Source organism: Ranitomeya variabilis, chromosome 5 (genome assembly GCF_051348905.1).
Source record: "Ranitomeya variabilis isolate aRanVar5 chromosome 5, aRanVar5.hap1, whole genome shotgun sequence".
NCBI classification, from domain to species: domain Eukaryota; kingdom Metazoa; phylum Chordata; class Amphibia; order Anura; family Dendrobatidae; genus Ranitomeya; species Ranitomeya variabilis.
Genome location: NC_135236.1, coordinates 600,656,846 through 600,674,778, shown reverse-complemented (window position 1 = coordinate 600,674,778; position 17,933 = coordinate 600,656,846).

The following is a 17,933-nucleotide window of genomic DNA, read 5'->3' as shown; positions in this document are numbered from 1 at the left end:
ATGATTGCATGCTATAGCGTTGTAGAGTGCTACTTTACTTGGTTATATATTGAGATTGTTACTGCTAGTAAGCACCTGTTCACACCTGTTTTGTGTTTGGAGGTGTCGGTCAGACTTTTGTTATTAGTATACAAGTATGCTTAGGCACCGTGACTGAGAACTCCACCTTTCCGACTCAGGCATTTTCAATTACAGCAGGAACCTAACTTCCCATATAAATAAAGACATTCATCTAAGAGAGGATTCACAAAAGCAAGATCATAGCAATGAGAATAGCCTTATGGTGGCTGCCAGGGACACATGAATTGGCCAATTTGTGCACGAATCCTTCTAAATTTTTCTACTTTTCTAGAGCAGTAAGGCGATTTTAATTTCATATATTTCATGTTTGTGTGCTATAGTGCTATAGGTTAATTGTTGCTTATGTATGAAGATGGCTATTTTTAGTGAGCACCTATTTTCTGTTTGGATGTGCCAGTCAGTATTTTGATATTAGTATACTTAGGATCTCTGACTGAGCACTCCACTCCTAAGCCTCAGGTATTTTTAATTACAGAAGAATCAAACCTTCCCATATAAATGGTGATGTCCTGACATCTTATAGGAACCTCTCCAGTCAGCAGCTCAATCATTTTGTAGGCGAGTTATAGCATCTTCCGGTCAGTGATGCCCTCTTCTATCAGTGGGGAAGTGGAGGCCCCACGATTGGGCTCAGGGTTCTTCTCCATCCCTTAGACACAGGGGTCTGACAGCGCTCACCAGAGGTCTTCTTCACTAGTGTGTAACCCTCTCCAGTAAGCCGGAAGAGGATCTCCACGGTGAGGTGTAATATCCTCTCCGTTATTTTATCCCTGTTTAGATTTATATGGATCCATCCTTGACAGGTCAATCAGGAGCATTTTCTTATACAGTATACCTCTACTGAGAGTATACATTATTGTAGGGACCTGATGTTCCTGAGGAACATTGGGATATTCTTGTTTACAATCCTGTGGAAGAAGAGAACTGGGACATTTTCTTCTGTTTTACTCTTATTGGTGACGTGAGGGGGTGGGGTATCTCCATACTGATGTCCTTTTATAGATTTTTGTGTTCTTCTAAATACTCCCACTATTCCATGGACAAAAAGACAGCAACATACTAACACCTTATAGGAACCTCTACAGTCTGAAACTCAAACATCTTGTAGGCGAGTTCTAGGATCTTCTGGTCATTGATGTCCTCTTGTATCAGGGGGTGAGGTGGAGGCCCAAGATTGGGCTCCGGGTTCTTTCCCATCCCTTAGACACAAGGGCCTGACAGCGCTCATTAGGGGTCTTCTTCACTACTGTGTAACCCTCTCTAGGAAGCCGGAAGAGGATCTCTAGGGTGAGGTTTAATATCCTCTCCATCATTTTCTACATGTCCATATCCATCCTTGATGGGTCAATCAGGAAAAAGCTCTTATATACAAGATCCCTAGTGAGAGGATTCGCTATTGTAGGGACCTACAATATGTCGAGTGCAGCTCTGTAGGTGGAGGTCCCTATAATAGTGAATCCTCTCATTAGAGATCTTCTATATAAGAACATTTTCCTGATTGATCAGTCAAGGATGGATATGGACAAGAAGAAAATGATGGCGAGGATATTACACCTTGCCCTAGAGATCCTCTTCAGGCTTACAGGAGAGGCACACACAGTAGTGAAGAAGTCCTCTAGTGAGCGCTGTTAGGCCCCTGTGTCTATGGGATGGGAAAGAACCCTTAGCCCAATCATGGGACTGCACCTCACCTACTGATACAAGAGGACATCAATGACGAGAAGATCCTAGAACTCGCCAACAAGATGATTGATCTGCTGACTGCAGAGGTTCCTATAAGGTGTAAGGATGTTGCCGTATATTTGACCATGGAAGAGTGGGAGTATTTAGAATGACACAAAAATCTGAACAAGGATGTCATCATGAAGGTCCCCCAGCCCCTCAGATCACCAGTTCTCTCCAGTAAGAGAACACCACAAGAAAGATGTCCCCGTTCTCTTCTTCCACAGGACAGTAAACAAGAAAAGCCCAAACTTCCTCAGGATCATCAGGTCCCTACAATAGTGGAGATCTATACAAGAAAAAGTTCTTGATTGACCTGTCAAGGATGGATATGGACAAGGAGAAATCCTCTTTCGGCTTACTGGAAGCGCTTACAAAGTAGTGAAGAAGACCTCTAGTGTGCGCAGTAAGGCCCCTGTGTCTAAGGGATGGGTAAGAACAGTCATGTGGCTGCCAACTCACCCAGATACAAGATGACATCATTGACCAAAAGAAGCTAAAACTCAGCTACAAAATTATTGAGCTGCTGACTAGAGAGTGTCCTATAAGGTGTCAGTATATAGCTGTCTATTTCTCCATGGAGGAGTGGGAATATTTAGAAGCTTCCCATAAAAATGCAAGCTTTAGCCCAAGAGAGGATTCACACAGGCAGGTTCTCAGCAACGAGAATCGCTTTATCTTGGCTGCTGCGGACACATGAATTGGCTAATCTATGCACTGAGCCTCCTCAATTTTTCCAATTTTCTATAGCAGTAACACAATTTAAATTTCATGTTTGCATGTTATAGCGCTAAAGAGTGCTACTTTACTTGCTGGTGATGTATGGAGATGGCTATTCTTACTAAGGACCTGTTTTCTGTATGGACGTGCCAGTCAGTCTTTTGATATTAGTACACTTAGGCTCTCTGACTGAGCACTCCAATGATAAGCCTCAGGTGTTTTTATTTCCTTCCCATATAAATGGCGGTCTTGACACCTTATAAGAAGCTCTACAGTCAGCAGCTCAATCATTTTGTGAGTTCTAGGATCTTCTGGTCACTGATGTCCTCTTGTACAGCGGGTGAGGTGGAGCCTCCCATAACTGAGCTCAGGGTTCTTACCCATCAATAAGACACAGCGGCCTGACAGCACTCACTAGAGGTCTTCTTCACTACTGTTTAAGCCTATACAGTAAGCCGGAAGAGGGTCTCTAGACCGAAGTGTAATATCCTCTCCATCATTTTCTCCTTGTCCATATCCATCCAAGCCGGGTCAATCAGGAACATTTTCTTATATAGAAGATCTCTACTGAGAGGATTCACTATTGTAGGGACCCACAATATGTGGTGTGCGGCTCTGTAGGTGGAGGTCCCAACAATAGTGAATCGACTCATTAGAGAGCTATATAAGAAAATTTTCCTGATTGACTCACAAGGATGGATATGGATATGGATAAGGAGACAATGACGGAGTGGATATTACACCTCACTCTATAGATCCTCTTCCGGATTACTTACAAAGTGGTGAAGAAGACCTCTAGTGAGCGCTGTAAGGCGCATAAAGGTTGGAGAAGAACCCTGAGCCCAATCACGGGGCCACCACCTCATCCCCTGATACAAGAGGACATTAATCATCAGAAGATTCTAGAACTGGCCTACAAGATGATTGAACTGCTGACTGTAGAGGTTCTTATAAAGTGTAAGGATGTTGCTGTCTATTTGTCCATGGAGGAGTGGGAGTATTTAGAAGGACACAGAAATCTGTACAATGACGTCATGATGGAGGTTCCCCACCCTCTCACTTCACCAGTTCTCTCTAGTAAGAGGGCAACAATAAAAAGATGTCCCCATTCTCTTCTTCCACAGGACTGTAAACAAGAAAATCTCAATGTTCCTCAGGATCATCAAGTCCTTACAATAGTGGATACTGTCGGTAGAGATCTTCTATACAAGAAAAAGTTATTGATTGAACCGTCAAGGATGGATATGGACAAGGAAAAATCCTCTTTCGGCTTACTGGAAACGCTTACACAGTAATGAAGACCTCTAGTGAGCGCTGTCAGGAGGACCCATGATTGAGCTCAGGGTTCTTACCCATCAATTAGACAATTAGAAACAGTGGCCTGACAGCACTCACTAGAGGTCTTCTTCACTACTGTGTAAGCCTATACACTAAGCCGGAAGAGGGTCTCTAGAGCGAGATGTAATATCCTCTCCATCATTTTCTCCTTGTCCATATCCATCCAAGACGGGTCAATCAGGAACATTTTCTTATATAGAAGATCTCTATTGAGAGTATTGACTATTGCAGGGACCTGATAATCCTGAAGAAAATTGGGATTTTCTTGTTTACAGTCCTGTGGAAGATAAGAACAGGGACATCTTTCTGGTGTTGTCCTCTTACTGGAGAGAACTAGACAAATAGACAGCAACATCCTTACACCTTATAGGAACTTCTCCAGTCAGCAGCTCAATCATCTTGTAGACGAGTTCTAGGTTTCATCTGGTCATTGATGTCCTCTTGTCTCATGGGGTGAGATGGAGGCCAAATGATTGGGCTCAGGGTTCTTCCCCATACTTTAGACACAGGAGACTGACAGCGCGCACAACAGGTCCTCTTCACTACTGTGTAAGCCTCTTCAGTAAGCCGGAAGAGGATCTCTAGGGTGAGGTGTAATAGCCTCTTTGTCTCCTTGTCCATATCCATCCTTGATGGGTCAATCAGGAAAATTTTCTTATATAGAAGATCTCTACTGAGAGGATTCACTATTGTAGGGACCCACAATATGTGGTGTGCGGCTCTGTAGGTGGAGGTCCCAACAATAGTGAATCGACTCATTAGAGAGCTATATAAGAAAATTTTCCTGATTGACTGATCAAGGATGGATATGGATGAGCAAACAATGACGGAGTGGATATTACACCTCACTCTATAGATCCTCTTCCGGCTTACTGAAGAGGCTTACACAGTGGTGAAGAGGACCTCTAGTGAGCACTGTAAGGCGCCTAAAGGTTGGAGAAGAACCCTGAGCCCAATCACGGGGCCACCACCTCATCCCCTAATACAAGAGGACATCAATGATCAGAAGATTCTAGAAGTGGCCTACAAGATGATTGAACTGCTGACTGTAGAGGTTCTTATAAAGTGTAAGGATGTTGCTGTCTATTTGTCCACGGAGGAGTCGGAGTATTTAGAATGACACAGAAATCTGTACAATGTCGTCATGATGAAGGTTCTTCAGCGCCTCACACATCACCAGTTCTCTCCAGTAAGAGGGCAGCAATAGAAAGATGTCCCCATTCTCTTCTTCCATAGGACTGTAAACAAGAAAATCCCAATGTTCCTCAGGATCATCAGGTCCCTACAATAGTGGATACTCTCAGTAGAGATCTTCTATATAAGAAAATGTGACTCATTGACCCGTCAAGGATGGATATGGAGAAGGAGAACATGATGAAGAGGATATTACACCTCACCCTAGAGATCCACTTCCAGCTTACTGGAGAGGCTTACACAGTAGTGATGAAGACCTCTAGTGAGGACTGTCAGGGCCTTGTGTTTAAGGGATGGGGAAGAACCCTGAGCCCAATCATGGGGCCTCCACCTCACCCCCTGATACAAGAGGACATTAGTGACCAGAAGATCCTAGAACTCACCTGCAAAATGATTGAGCTGCTAACTGGAGAGGTTCCTATAATGTGTCAGGACGTCACTGTCTATTTCTCCATGGAAGAGTGGGAAAATTTAGAAGCTTCCCATATAAATGTAGACTTTAGCCAAAGAGAATCACACAGGCAGGTTCCCAGCAACGAGAATCACCTTATTATGGAAGCCGCGTACACATGAATTGGCCAGTTTAAGCGCTAAGCATTTTCAATTTTTCTAATTTTCTAGAGCAGTAATGCAAATAAAATTTCATATATTTCATGATTGCATGCTATAGCGTTGTAGAGTGCTACTTTACTTGGTTATATATTGAGATTGTTACTGCTAGTAAGCACCTGTTCACACCTGTTTTGTGTTTGGAGGTGTCGGTCAGACTTTTGTTATTAGTATACAAGTATGCTTAGGCACCGTGACTGAGAACTCCACCTTTCCGACTCAGGCATTTTCAATTACAGCAGGAACCTAACTTCCCATATAAATAAAGACATTCATCTAAGAGAGGATTCACAAAAGCAAGATCATAGCAATGAGAATAGCCTTATGGTGGCTGCCAGGGACACATGAATTGGCCAATTTGTGCACGAATCCTTCTAAATTTTTCTACTTTTCTAGAGCAGTAAGGCGATTTTAATTTCATATATTTCATGTTTGTGTGCTATAGTGCTATAGGTTAATTGTTGCTTATGTATGAAGATGGCTATTTTTAGTGAGCACCTATTTTCTGTTTGGATGTGCCAGTCAGTATTTTGATATTAGTATACTTAGGATCTCTGACTGAGCACTCCACTCCTAAGCCTCAGGTATTTTTAATTACAGAAGAATCAAACCTTCCCATATAAATGGTGATGTCCTGACATCTTATAGGAACCTCTCCAGTCAGCAGCTCAATCATTTTGTAGGCGAGTTATAGCATCTTCCGGTCAGTGATGCCCTCTTCTATCAGTGGGGAAGTGGAGGCCCCACGATTGGGCTCAGGGTTCTTCTCCATCCCTTAGACACAGGGGTCTGACAGCGCTCACCAGAGGTCTTCTTCACTAGTGTGTAACCCTCTCCAGTAAGCCGGAAGAGGATCTCCACGGTGAGGTGTAATATCCTCTCCGTTATTTTATCCCTGTTTAGATTTATATGGATCCATCCTTGACAGGTCAATCAGGAGCATTTTCTTATACAGTATACCTCTACTGAGAGTATACATTATTGTAGGGACCTGATGTTCCTGAGGAACATTGGGATATTCTTGTTTACAATCCTGTGGAAGAAGAGAACTGGGACATTTTCTTCTGTTTTACTCTTATTGGTGACGTGAGGGGGTGGGGTATCTCCATACTGATGTCCTTTTATAGATTTTTGTGTTCTTCTAAATACTCCCACTATTCCATGGACAAAAAGACAGCAACATACTAACACCTTATAGGAACCTCTACAGTCTGAAACTCAAACATCTTGTAGGCGAGTTCTAGGATCTTCTGGTCATTGATGTCCTCTTGTATCAGGGGGTGAGGTGGAGGCCCAAGATTGGGCTCCGGGTTCTTTCCCATCCCTTAGACACAAGGGCCTGACAGCGCTCATTAGGGGTCTTCTTCACTACTGTGTAACCCTCTCTAGGAAGCCGGAAGAGGATCTCTAGGGTGAGGTTTAATATCCTCTCCATCATTTTCTACATGTCCATATCCATCCTTGATGGGTCAATCAGGAAAAAGCTCTTATATACAAGATCCCTAGTGAGAGGATTCGCTATTGTAGGGACCTACAATATGTCGAGTGCAGCTCTGTAGGTGGAGGTCCCTATAATAGTGAATCCTCTCATTAGAGATCTTCTATATAAGAACATTTTCCTGATTGATCAGTCAAGGATGGATATGGACAAGAAGAAAATGATGGCGAGGATATTACACCTTGCCCTAGAGATCCTCTTCAGGCTTACAGGAGAGGCACACACAGTAGTGAAGAAGTCCTCTAGTGAGCGCTGTTAGGCCCCTGTGTCTATGGGATGGGAAAGAACCCTTAGCCCAATCATGGGACTGCACCTCACCTACTGATACAAGAGGACATCAATGACGAGAAGATCCTAGAACTCGCCAACAAGATGATTGATCTGCTGACTGCAGAGGTTCCTATAAGGTGTAAGGATGTTGCCGTATATTTGACCATGGAAGAGTGGGAGTATTTAGAATGACACAAAAATCTGAACAAGGATGTCATCATGAAGGTCCCCCAGCCCCTCAGATCACCAGTTCTCTCCAGTAAGAGAACACCACAAGAAAGATGTCCCCGTTCTCTTCTTCCACAGGACAGTAAACAAGAAAAGCCCAAACTTCCTCAGGATCATCAGGTCCCTACAATAGTGGAGATCTATACAAGAAAAAGTTCTTGATTGACCTGTCAAGGATGGATATGGACAAGGAGAAATCCTCTTTCGGCTTACTGGAAGCGCTTACAAAGTAGTGAAGAAGACCTCTAGTGTGCGCAGTAAGGCCCCTGTGTCTAAGGGATGGGTAAGAACAGTCATGTGGCTGCCAACTCACCCAGATACAAGATGACATCATTGACCAAAAGAAGCTAAAACTCAGCTACAAAATTATTGAGCTGCTGACTAGAGAGTGTCCTATAAGGTGTCAGTATATAGCTGTCTATTTCTCCATGGAGGAGTGGGAATATTTAGAAGCTTCCCATAAAAATGCAAGCTTTAGCCCAAGAGAGGATTCACACAGGCAGGTTCTCAGCAACGAGAATCGCTTTATCTTGGCTGCTGCGGACACATGAATTGGCTAATCTATGCACTGAGCCTCCTCAATTTTTCCAATTTTCTATAGCAGTAACACAATTTAAATTTCATGTTTGCATGTTATAGCGCTAAAGAGTGCTACTTTACTTGCTGGTGATGTATGGAGATGGCTATTCTTACTAAGGACCTGTTTTCTGTATGGACGTGCCAGTCAGTCTTTTGATATTAGTACACTTAGGCTCTCTGACTGAGCACTCCAATGATAAGCCTCAGGTGTTTTTATTTCCTTCCCATATAAATGGCGGTCTTGACACCTTATAAGAAGCTCTACAGTCAGCAGCTCAATCATTTTGTGAGTTCTAGGATCTTCTGGTCACTGATGTCCTCTTGTACAGCGGGTGAGGTGGAGCCTCCCATAACTGAGCTCAGGGTTCTTACCCATCAATAAGACACAGCGGCCTGACAGCACTCACTAGAGGTCTTCTTCACTACTGTTTAAGCCTATACAGTAAGCCGGAAGAGGGTCTCTAGACCGAAGTGTAATATCCTCTCCATCATTTTCTCCTTGTCCATATCCATCCAAGCCGGGTCAATCAGGAACATTTTCTTATATAGAAGATCTCTACTGAGAGGATTCACTATTGTAGGGACCCACAATATGTGGTGTGCGGCTCTGTAGGTGGAGGTCCCAACAATAGTGAATCGACTCATTAGAGAGCTATATAAGAAAATTTTCCTGATTGACTCACAAGGATGGATATGGATATGGATAAGGAGACAATGACGGAGTGGATATTACACCTCACTCTATAGATCCTCTTCCGGATTACTTACAAAGTGGTGAAGAAGACCTCTAGTGAGTGCTGTAAGGCGCATAAAGGTTGGAGAAGAACCCTGAGCCCAATCACGGGGCCACCACCTCATCCCCTGATACAAGAGGACATTAATCATCAGAAGATTCTAGAACTGGCCTACAAGATGATTGAACTGCTGACTGTAGAGGTTCTTATAAAGTGTAAGGATGTTGCTGTCTATTTGTCCATGGAGGAGTGGGAGTATTTAGAAGGACACAGAAATCTGTACAATGACGTCATGATGGAGGTTCCCCACCCTCTCACTTCACCAGTTCTCACTAGTAAGAGGGCAACAATAAAAAGATGTCCCCATTCTCTTCTTCCACAGGACTGTAAACAAGAAAATCTCAATGTTCCTCAGGATCATCAAGTCCTTACAATAGTGGATACTGTCGGTAGAGATCTTCTATACAAGAAAAAGTTATTGATTGAACCGTCAAGGATGGATATGGACAAGGAAAAATCCTCTTTCGGCTTACTGGAAACGCTTACACAGTAATGAAGACCTCTAGTGAGCGCTGTCAGGAGGACCCATGATTGAGCTCAGGGTTCTTACCCATCAATTAGACAATTAGAAACAGTGGCCTGACAGCACTCACTAGAGGTCTTCTTCACTACTGTGTAAGCCTATACACTAAGCCGGAAGAGGGTCTTTAGAGCGAGATGTAATATCCTCTCCATCATTTTCTCCTTGTCCATATCCATCCAAGACGGGTCAATCAGGAACATTTTCTTATATAGAAGATCTCTATTGAGAGTATTGACTATTGCAGGGACCTGATAATCCTGAAGAAAATTGGGATTTTCTTGTTTACAGTCCTGTGGAAGATAAGAACAGGGACATCTTTCTGGTGTTGTCCTCTTACTGGAGAGAACTAGACAAATAGACAGCAACATCCTTACACCTTATAGGAACTTCTCCAGTCAGCAGCTCAATCATCTTGTAGACGAGTTCTAGGTTTCATCTGGTCATTGATGTCCTCTTGTCTCATGGGGTGAGATGGAGGCCAAATGATTGGGCTCAGGGTTCTTCCCCATACTTTAGACACAGGAGACTGACAGCGCGCACAACAGGTCCTCTTCACTACTGTGTAAGCCTCTTCAGTAAGCCGGAAGAGGATCTCTAGGGTGAGGTGTAATAGCCTCTTTGTCTCCTTGTCCATATCCATCCTTGATGGGTCAATCAGGAAAATTTTCTTATATAGAAGATCTCTACTGAGAGGATTCACTATTGTAGGGACCCACAATATGTGGTGTGCGGCTCTGTAGGTGGAGGTCCCAACAATAGTGAATCGACTCATTAGAGAGCTATATAAGAAAATTTTCCTGATTGACTGATCAAGGATGGATATGGATGAGCAAACAATGACGGAGTGGATATTACACCTCACTCTATAGATCCTCTTCCGGCTTACTGAAGAGGCTTACACAGTGGTGAAGAGGACCTCTAGTGAGCACTGTAAGGCGCCTAAAGGTTGGAGAAGAACCCTGAGCCCAATCACGGGGCCACCACCTCATCCCCTAATACAAGAGGACATCAATGATCAGAAGATTCTAGAAGTGGCCTACAAGATGATTGAACTGCTGACTGTAGAGGTTCTTATAAAGTGTAAGGATGTTGCTGTCTATTTGTCCACGGAGGAGTCGGAGTATTTAGAATGACACAGAAATCTGTACAATGTCGTCATGATGAAGGTTCTTCAGCGCCTCACACATCACCAGTTCTCTCCAGTAAGAGGGCAGCAATAGAAAGATGTCCCCATTCTCTTCTTCCATAGGACTGTAAACAAGAAAATCCCAATGTTCCTCAGGATCATCAGGTCCCTACAATAGTGGATACTCTCAGTAGAGATCTTCTATATAAGAAAATGTGACTCATTGACCCGTCAAGGATGGATATGGAGAAGGAGAACATGATGAAGAGGATATTACACCTCACCCTAGAGATCCACTTCCAGCTTACTGGAGAGGCTTACACAGTAGTGATGAAGACCTCTAGTGAGGACTGTCAGGGCCTTGTGTTTAAGGGATGGGGAAGAACCCTGAGCCCAATCATGGGGCCTCCACCTCACCCCCTGATACAAGAGGACATTAGTGACCAGAAGATCCTAGAACTCACCTGCAAAATGATTGAGCTGCTAACTGGAGAGGTTCCTATAATGTGTCAGGACGTCACTGTCTATTTCTCCATGGAAGAGTGGGAAAATTTAGAAGCTTCCCATATAAATGTAGACTTTAGCCAAAGAGAATCACACAGGCAGGTTCCCAGCAACGAGAATCACCTTATTATGGAAGCCGCGTACACATGAATTGGCCAGTTTAAGCGCTAAGCATTTTCAATTTTTCTAATTTTCTAGAGCAGTAATGCAAATAAAATTTCATATATTTCATGATTGCATGCTATAGCGTTGTAGAGTGCTACTTTACTTGGTTATATATTGAGATTGTTACTGCTAGTAAGCACCTGTTCACACCTGTTTTGTGTTTGGAGGTGTCGGTCAGACTTTTGTTATTAGTATACAAGTATGCTTAGGCACCGTGACTGAGAACTCCACCTTTCCGACTCAGGCATTTTCAATTACAGCAGGAACCTAACTTCCCATATAAATAAAGACATTCATCTAAGAGAGGATTCACAAAAGCAAGATCATAGCAATGAGAATAGCCTTATGGTGGCTGCCAGGGACACATGAATTGGCCAATTTGTGCACGAATCCTTCTAAATTTTTCTACTTTTCTAGAGCAGTAAGGCGATTTTAATTTCATATATTTCATGTTTGTGTGCTATAGTGCTATAGGTTAATTGTTGCTTATGTATGAAGATGGCTATTTTTAGTGAGCACCTATTTTCTGTTTGGATGTGCCAGTCAGTATTTTGATATTAGTATACTTAGGATCTCTGACTGAGCACTCCACTCCTAAGCCTCAGGTATTTTTAATTACAGAAGAATCAAACCTTCCCATATAAATGGTGATGTCCTGACATCTTATAGGAACCTCTCCAGTCAGCAGCTCAATCATTTTGTAGGCGAGTTATAGCATCTTCCGGTCAGTGATGCCCTCTTCTATCAGTGGGGAAGTGGAGGCCCCACGATTGGGCTCAGGGTTCTTCTCCATCCCTTAGACACAGGGGTCTGACAGCGCTCACCAGAGGTCTTCTTCACTAGTGTGTAACCCTCTCCAGTAAGCCGGAAGAGGATCTCCACGGTGAGGTGTAATATCCTCTCCGTTATTTTATCCCTGTTTAGATTTATATGGATCCATCCTTGACAGGTCAATCAGGAGCATTTTCTTATACAGTATACCTCTACTGAGAGTATACATTATTGTAGGGACCTGATGTTCCTGAGGAACATTGGGATATTCTTGTTTACAATCCTGTGGAAGAAGAGAACTGGGACATTTTCTTCTGTTTTACTCTTATTGGTGACGTGAGGGGGTGGGGTATCTCCATACTGATGTCCTTTTATAGATTTTTGTGTTCTTCTAAATACTCCCACTATTCCATGGACAAAAAGACAGCAACATACTAACACCTTATAGGAACCTCTACAGTCTGAAACTCAAACATCTTGTAGGCGAGTTCTAGGATCTTCTGGTCATTGATGTCCTCTTGTATCAGGGGGTGAGGTGGAGGCCCAAGATTGGGCTCCGGGTTCTTTCCCATCCCTTAGACACAAGGGCCTGACAGCGCTCATTAGGGGTCTTCTTCACTACTGTGTAACCCTCTCTAGGAAGCCGGAAGAGGATCTCTAGGGTGAGGTTTAATATCCTCTCCATCATTTTCTACATGTCCATATCCATCCTTGATGGGTCAATCAGGAAAAAGCTCTTATATACAAGATCCCTAGTGAGAGGATTCGCTATTGTAGGGACCTACAATATGTCGAGTGCAGCTCTGTAGGTGGAGGTCCCTATAATAGTGAATCCTCTCATTAGAGATCTTCTATATAAGAACATTTTCCTGATTGATCAGTCAAGGATGGATATGGACAAGAAGAAAATGATGGCGAGGATATTACACCTTGCCCTAGAGATCCTCTTCAGGCTTACAGGAGAGGCACACACAGTAGTGAAGAAGTCCTCTAGTGAGCGCTGTTAGGCCCCTGTGTCTATGGGATGGGAAAGAACCCTTAGCCCAATCATGGGACTGCACCTCACCTACTGATACAAGAGGACATCAATGACGAGAAGATCCTAGAACTCGCCAACAAGATGATTGATCTGCTGACTGCAGAGGTTCCTATAAGGTGTAAGGATGTTGCCGTATATTTGACCATGGAAGAGTGGGAGTATTTAGAATGACACAAAAATCTAAACAAGGATGTCATCATGAAGGTCCCCCAGCCCCTCAGATCACCAGTTCTCTCCAGTAAGAGAACACCACAAGAAAGATGTCCCCGTTCTCTTCTTCCACAGGACAGTAAACAAGAAAAGCCCAAACTTCCTCAGGATCATCAGGTCCCTACAATAGTGGAGATCTATACAAGAAAAAGTTCTTGATTGACCTGTCAAGGATGGATATGGACAAGGAGAAATCCTCTTTCGGCTTACTGGAAGCGCTTACAAAGTAGTGAAGAAGACCTCTAGTGTGCGCTGTCAGGCCCCTGTGTCTAAGGGATGGGTAAGAACCTTAAGCCCAATCAGGAGGCCTCCACCTCACCCCGATACAAGACAACATCATTGACCAAAAGATCCTAAAACTCAGCTACAAAATCATTGAGCTGCTGACTGGAGCGTGTCCTATAAGGTGTCAGTATGTTGCTGTCTATTTCTCCATGGAGGAGTGGGAATATTTGAAAGCTTCCCATATAAATGTAGGCTTTAGCCATAGAGTAGATTCACACCGGCAGGTTCTCAGGGACGAGAATCGTTTTATCGTGGCTGCCGTGGACACATGATTTGGCCAATTTATGCACTAAGCCTCCTCAATTTTTCAAATTTACTAGAGGAGTAACGCAATTTAAATTTAATGTTTGCATGTTTTAGCGCCCTAGAGTACTACTTCACTTGTTGGTTATGTATGGAGATGGCTGTTAGTAAGCACCTGTTTTCTGTTTGGACTTGCCAGTCAGTCTTTTGATATTATACTTAGGCTCTCTGATTGAGATCTCCACTCCTAAGCCTCAAGTGTTTTTAAAAGGAATCTGTCACCCCAAAATTCACCTATAAGCTAAGGCCACTGGCATCAGGGGCTTATCTACAGCATTCTGTACTGCTGTAGATAAGCCCCCGATGTAACGTGCAAGAGAAGAAAAACAAGTTATATTATACTCACCCAGGGGCGGTCCCGGTTCGGACCGGTCCTATGGGCATCGCGGTCCGGGTTCCGGCGCCTCCCATCTTCATACGACGACGTCCTCTTCTTAGCTTCCTGCTGCAGCTCCAGCGTATGCATACTTTATCTGCCCTGTTGTGGACAGAGCAACGTACTGCAGTGCACAGGCACCGTGAAAGGTCAGAGTCCCTATGTTAAATTGGTTCTTTTCCTCTATTGTCATTTCTCTTTTTAGTGAGATTATCAATCTATATATAACCTTGTGAGATATATTTTATGGGTGGGTTTAGGTATACTACATTATTTGGAGTCTAATACTCTGTAGTGTATCACTTTCTATTGGTTTTACGGTGTATTAATTTTGTGTTTTTTCCTTTATTGTAGTTTTTTGTATCTAATATTTTTATGCTGTGATATAGGATGAGAGAGGAGGATTTGGAGAATCAGTGAATGGACCATTTTTTTCCTGACAAGGATTTTTCTGCACCCTGCGTTATCATACTTCCTATGTATGTATTTTTTTATCTTAATGAGATATTATGGATATTTGTAATTATTGAGCAATCATGAGACAGTATATGGGCATGTATATTCTATATGTTGCACAGGGAATATATGTATGGGTTGGATATTTTAAATATTTAATACTTTGTGATTTTATATAGTCTTATTTGTATTAGAATAGCACTAATTTTAGGTTCCCTATATCTGTATTTATGAATATAAAATTATAATGTATAGGGGTAGTCTATGGGTAGATATAAATGGGGGTATGTAATTAATAAAGGTATATATACTTAGCGGGCACCCTTGGTGTTTGCCGCATGCACTATGCACTTTATTTATGTTTATGCTCATTTACATATTTATTAAATATGATGTTTTGAATTAGTATCACTTGTTTCACTTATAGGCACGATAAGGCATATTAAATATTCACTATTTATCTAATCTGCACAATTTCTTCATATTACACACACTGGATATCGCGTACTTTTTATTTCAACTCTCTCCTGTCTCCTCCTTATTTGTATCAGGTCCGCCTGGAAGGTGCGCATGCGCGCTTCCCCGTCCTCTGACACTTTTGGCTGTGCTCATATGCCGGACCGCTTGCGCTCCAGCTTGCGTTCCGGGGAGCGCAGGACTGGAAGTGACGCTCATTATGAGGATGTGGAGGAAGTGCCCATGCGCCGTGGAATTCCTATAGACGGACTGACTATGATTGAGTGGCACCTCCTTTCGCACAATCCTATTGGTTTCGGCGCACTATATAACCTCCCTAGTGACCCCCCCCCCAAAGGCACGCCCCCGGAAGAAGCAGAAGCGAAACGTGCGTCGGGGTGAGGAGGGAATCTGGTTGCCCACAGGGCTTTGGAACAACACTGGAACAACCGGGTAATAACTTTGTATATTATTCCATTTAACTGCCAAAGGTCTCTTACCTTCAGCATAAGCTGGGATTGTTTGGAGAACCATTAAGTCACATGACTTTGATATGGATGGTATGCTAATCTTTCCTTGTACTGAATAGGGTCTTTTTTGGATTTGATATTGTGCTCGGCTGGGGCTAAGTGTTTTCACGCTCCTTATTGAATTTGCATTTTTTGATGTATGTACCATTAGCTCCAGAATCCCTCCTAGTTGGTGTGCTGTTCCATGTATGTTGTTATATTTTACTCTGCTGCCACCCAATGGCCTTTTTCCGTATGGCAGCTTGTTATTCATTAATTCTTGTGGGAATGTCTTTCACTTCCGTTTCAGGGGTCAAGTCTTCTCTTCCTCTGGCAGCCATTTCAGTTTCATGCTGTTGTGAGAGGACACGCTTTAACCAGGCTTAGGAAGGCATCAGTCTTTAGACCTCTTGCTGCTCACACTTGCAGTCATACTTGGTGCTACATCTTACTGTATCTGGTCTACACCTGCATTTCTGGAGAAAGTACTGTATTACCAGTGCATCATCTCTTCGGACGCTGAGCAGCATCGGTCCTGTCTGCCCTATAGCGAGGAAATACGGAAGGTACGATTCTCTCTCACAACGCTTATTAATCAACCACACCTCCATTCGCCTCATGTGGAGACAGAACAGTCGAAACACTGCCTTGAAGCCCGGCCAGGATCATCTTTATATCCCTATCCATGTACCCACGCTCTGCCTACTCACACTGCAGCCCTGCTCTGCTAAGAAATCTCCTGCAGCATCACCTAAGACCGCATTGTGCATAAAGACTCTCTGTATATTATACCACATTGCTGCAGATTGTCGGACTGCAGAACCCCACAATTCTCCAAAAACATCTTGGGAATCTTATCAGGGGGTCGCAACTAAGCTGCACCGCGATTTCCAGCCCCCAATTCAAAAGTTAAGTTTCTTAAAGGGGCAGCACACCTTAAATCAAAATGGCCAAAAGGGACCTTACGCAGTACTGAAACAGAGCAAATACAACCTGATATGGCCCATTATGAAGACCAGGAAGCAGAGCCCGCTTCCACAGCAGACCCAGATGCACGACCAGTACGCTCCATCAAGCCAACATTAAAGGTCCTCGAGAATTACCATTCGACAAGGGATGAGTTCAATGACAACCAGGATGACCTATGGGAACGAGTTGCCTCCCTCATGTCAAGCGTCCAACGCCACAAAGATGATGCAGTGATTTTACAGGACACTATAAGACAGCTAGACACGGCCCACGGCAGACACAAGAGACTGTCCGCAAAGTACGCCGCCTTCCTAAAAGACTCTAAAATTGACGAAGCCCTATTAGTTAAGCAAGGCAGCGTCCACAGACAGAGAAAGGGACGCCGCCGTGCAAGACACCAAAGACAGAGCGGAGCTTCATATCGCACATCTGCAAGAAACTAGATTGCACAGGTCAGCCTCATCTAAACACTCTGTTCGGTCATACAAGTCATCCTGCTCAAGAACTTCAGCCCTCAGCAACAGAATTCTAGAGGCCCGTTTAAACGCAGAGCAATCCAAACTAAGACGTTCATACACAGAAAAGAAAGCAGAAGCAGAGGCCCGAGCAAAGATTCTTCAAGCAGAGGCAAAAGCAAAAGCCAGAAAAGCAGAAGCAGAGGCCCGAGCAAAGATTCTTCAAGCAGAAGCAGAGGCTCAAGCAAAGATTCTTCAAACAGAAATGGAGGAAGAAATCGCGCTAGCTGAAGTAAAAATACTCGAGCAAGCATTGAAGCAAAACCTCGAACCGATTTGCCTGCCACCACAAGAAGACGACCCAGTTGTTCGTACCAGAGACTACATGCAGAAACAGATACCTGCAGCGCACACCTTCTCCAGCGACATTCAACCCAACATTGCGGAAACGTCCAAGTCAGCCCAACCTATGGTGCCAGTATAGCCCACAGCCCCTACAGAGACCCAAGACCAACGCCGTGATGCACCCCCTCAGGAGCAGTCATCACTGCAAGACGACCGCAAGGCACACTCCAGCCTGTCTCCACAGTTCAAGCAGCAGTCATCAGAATCTCCAGAGGTTAAACCACAGCTCAACCCTGCAGCAACATCATTTTACCCGGGAACAATTCACCCTTCCACGCCACACAGCTTATACCCCCGAGGGGCACCGCAAGCTACTACGGTAACAAGGAGTGAAGGATCAGACATGTC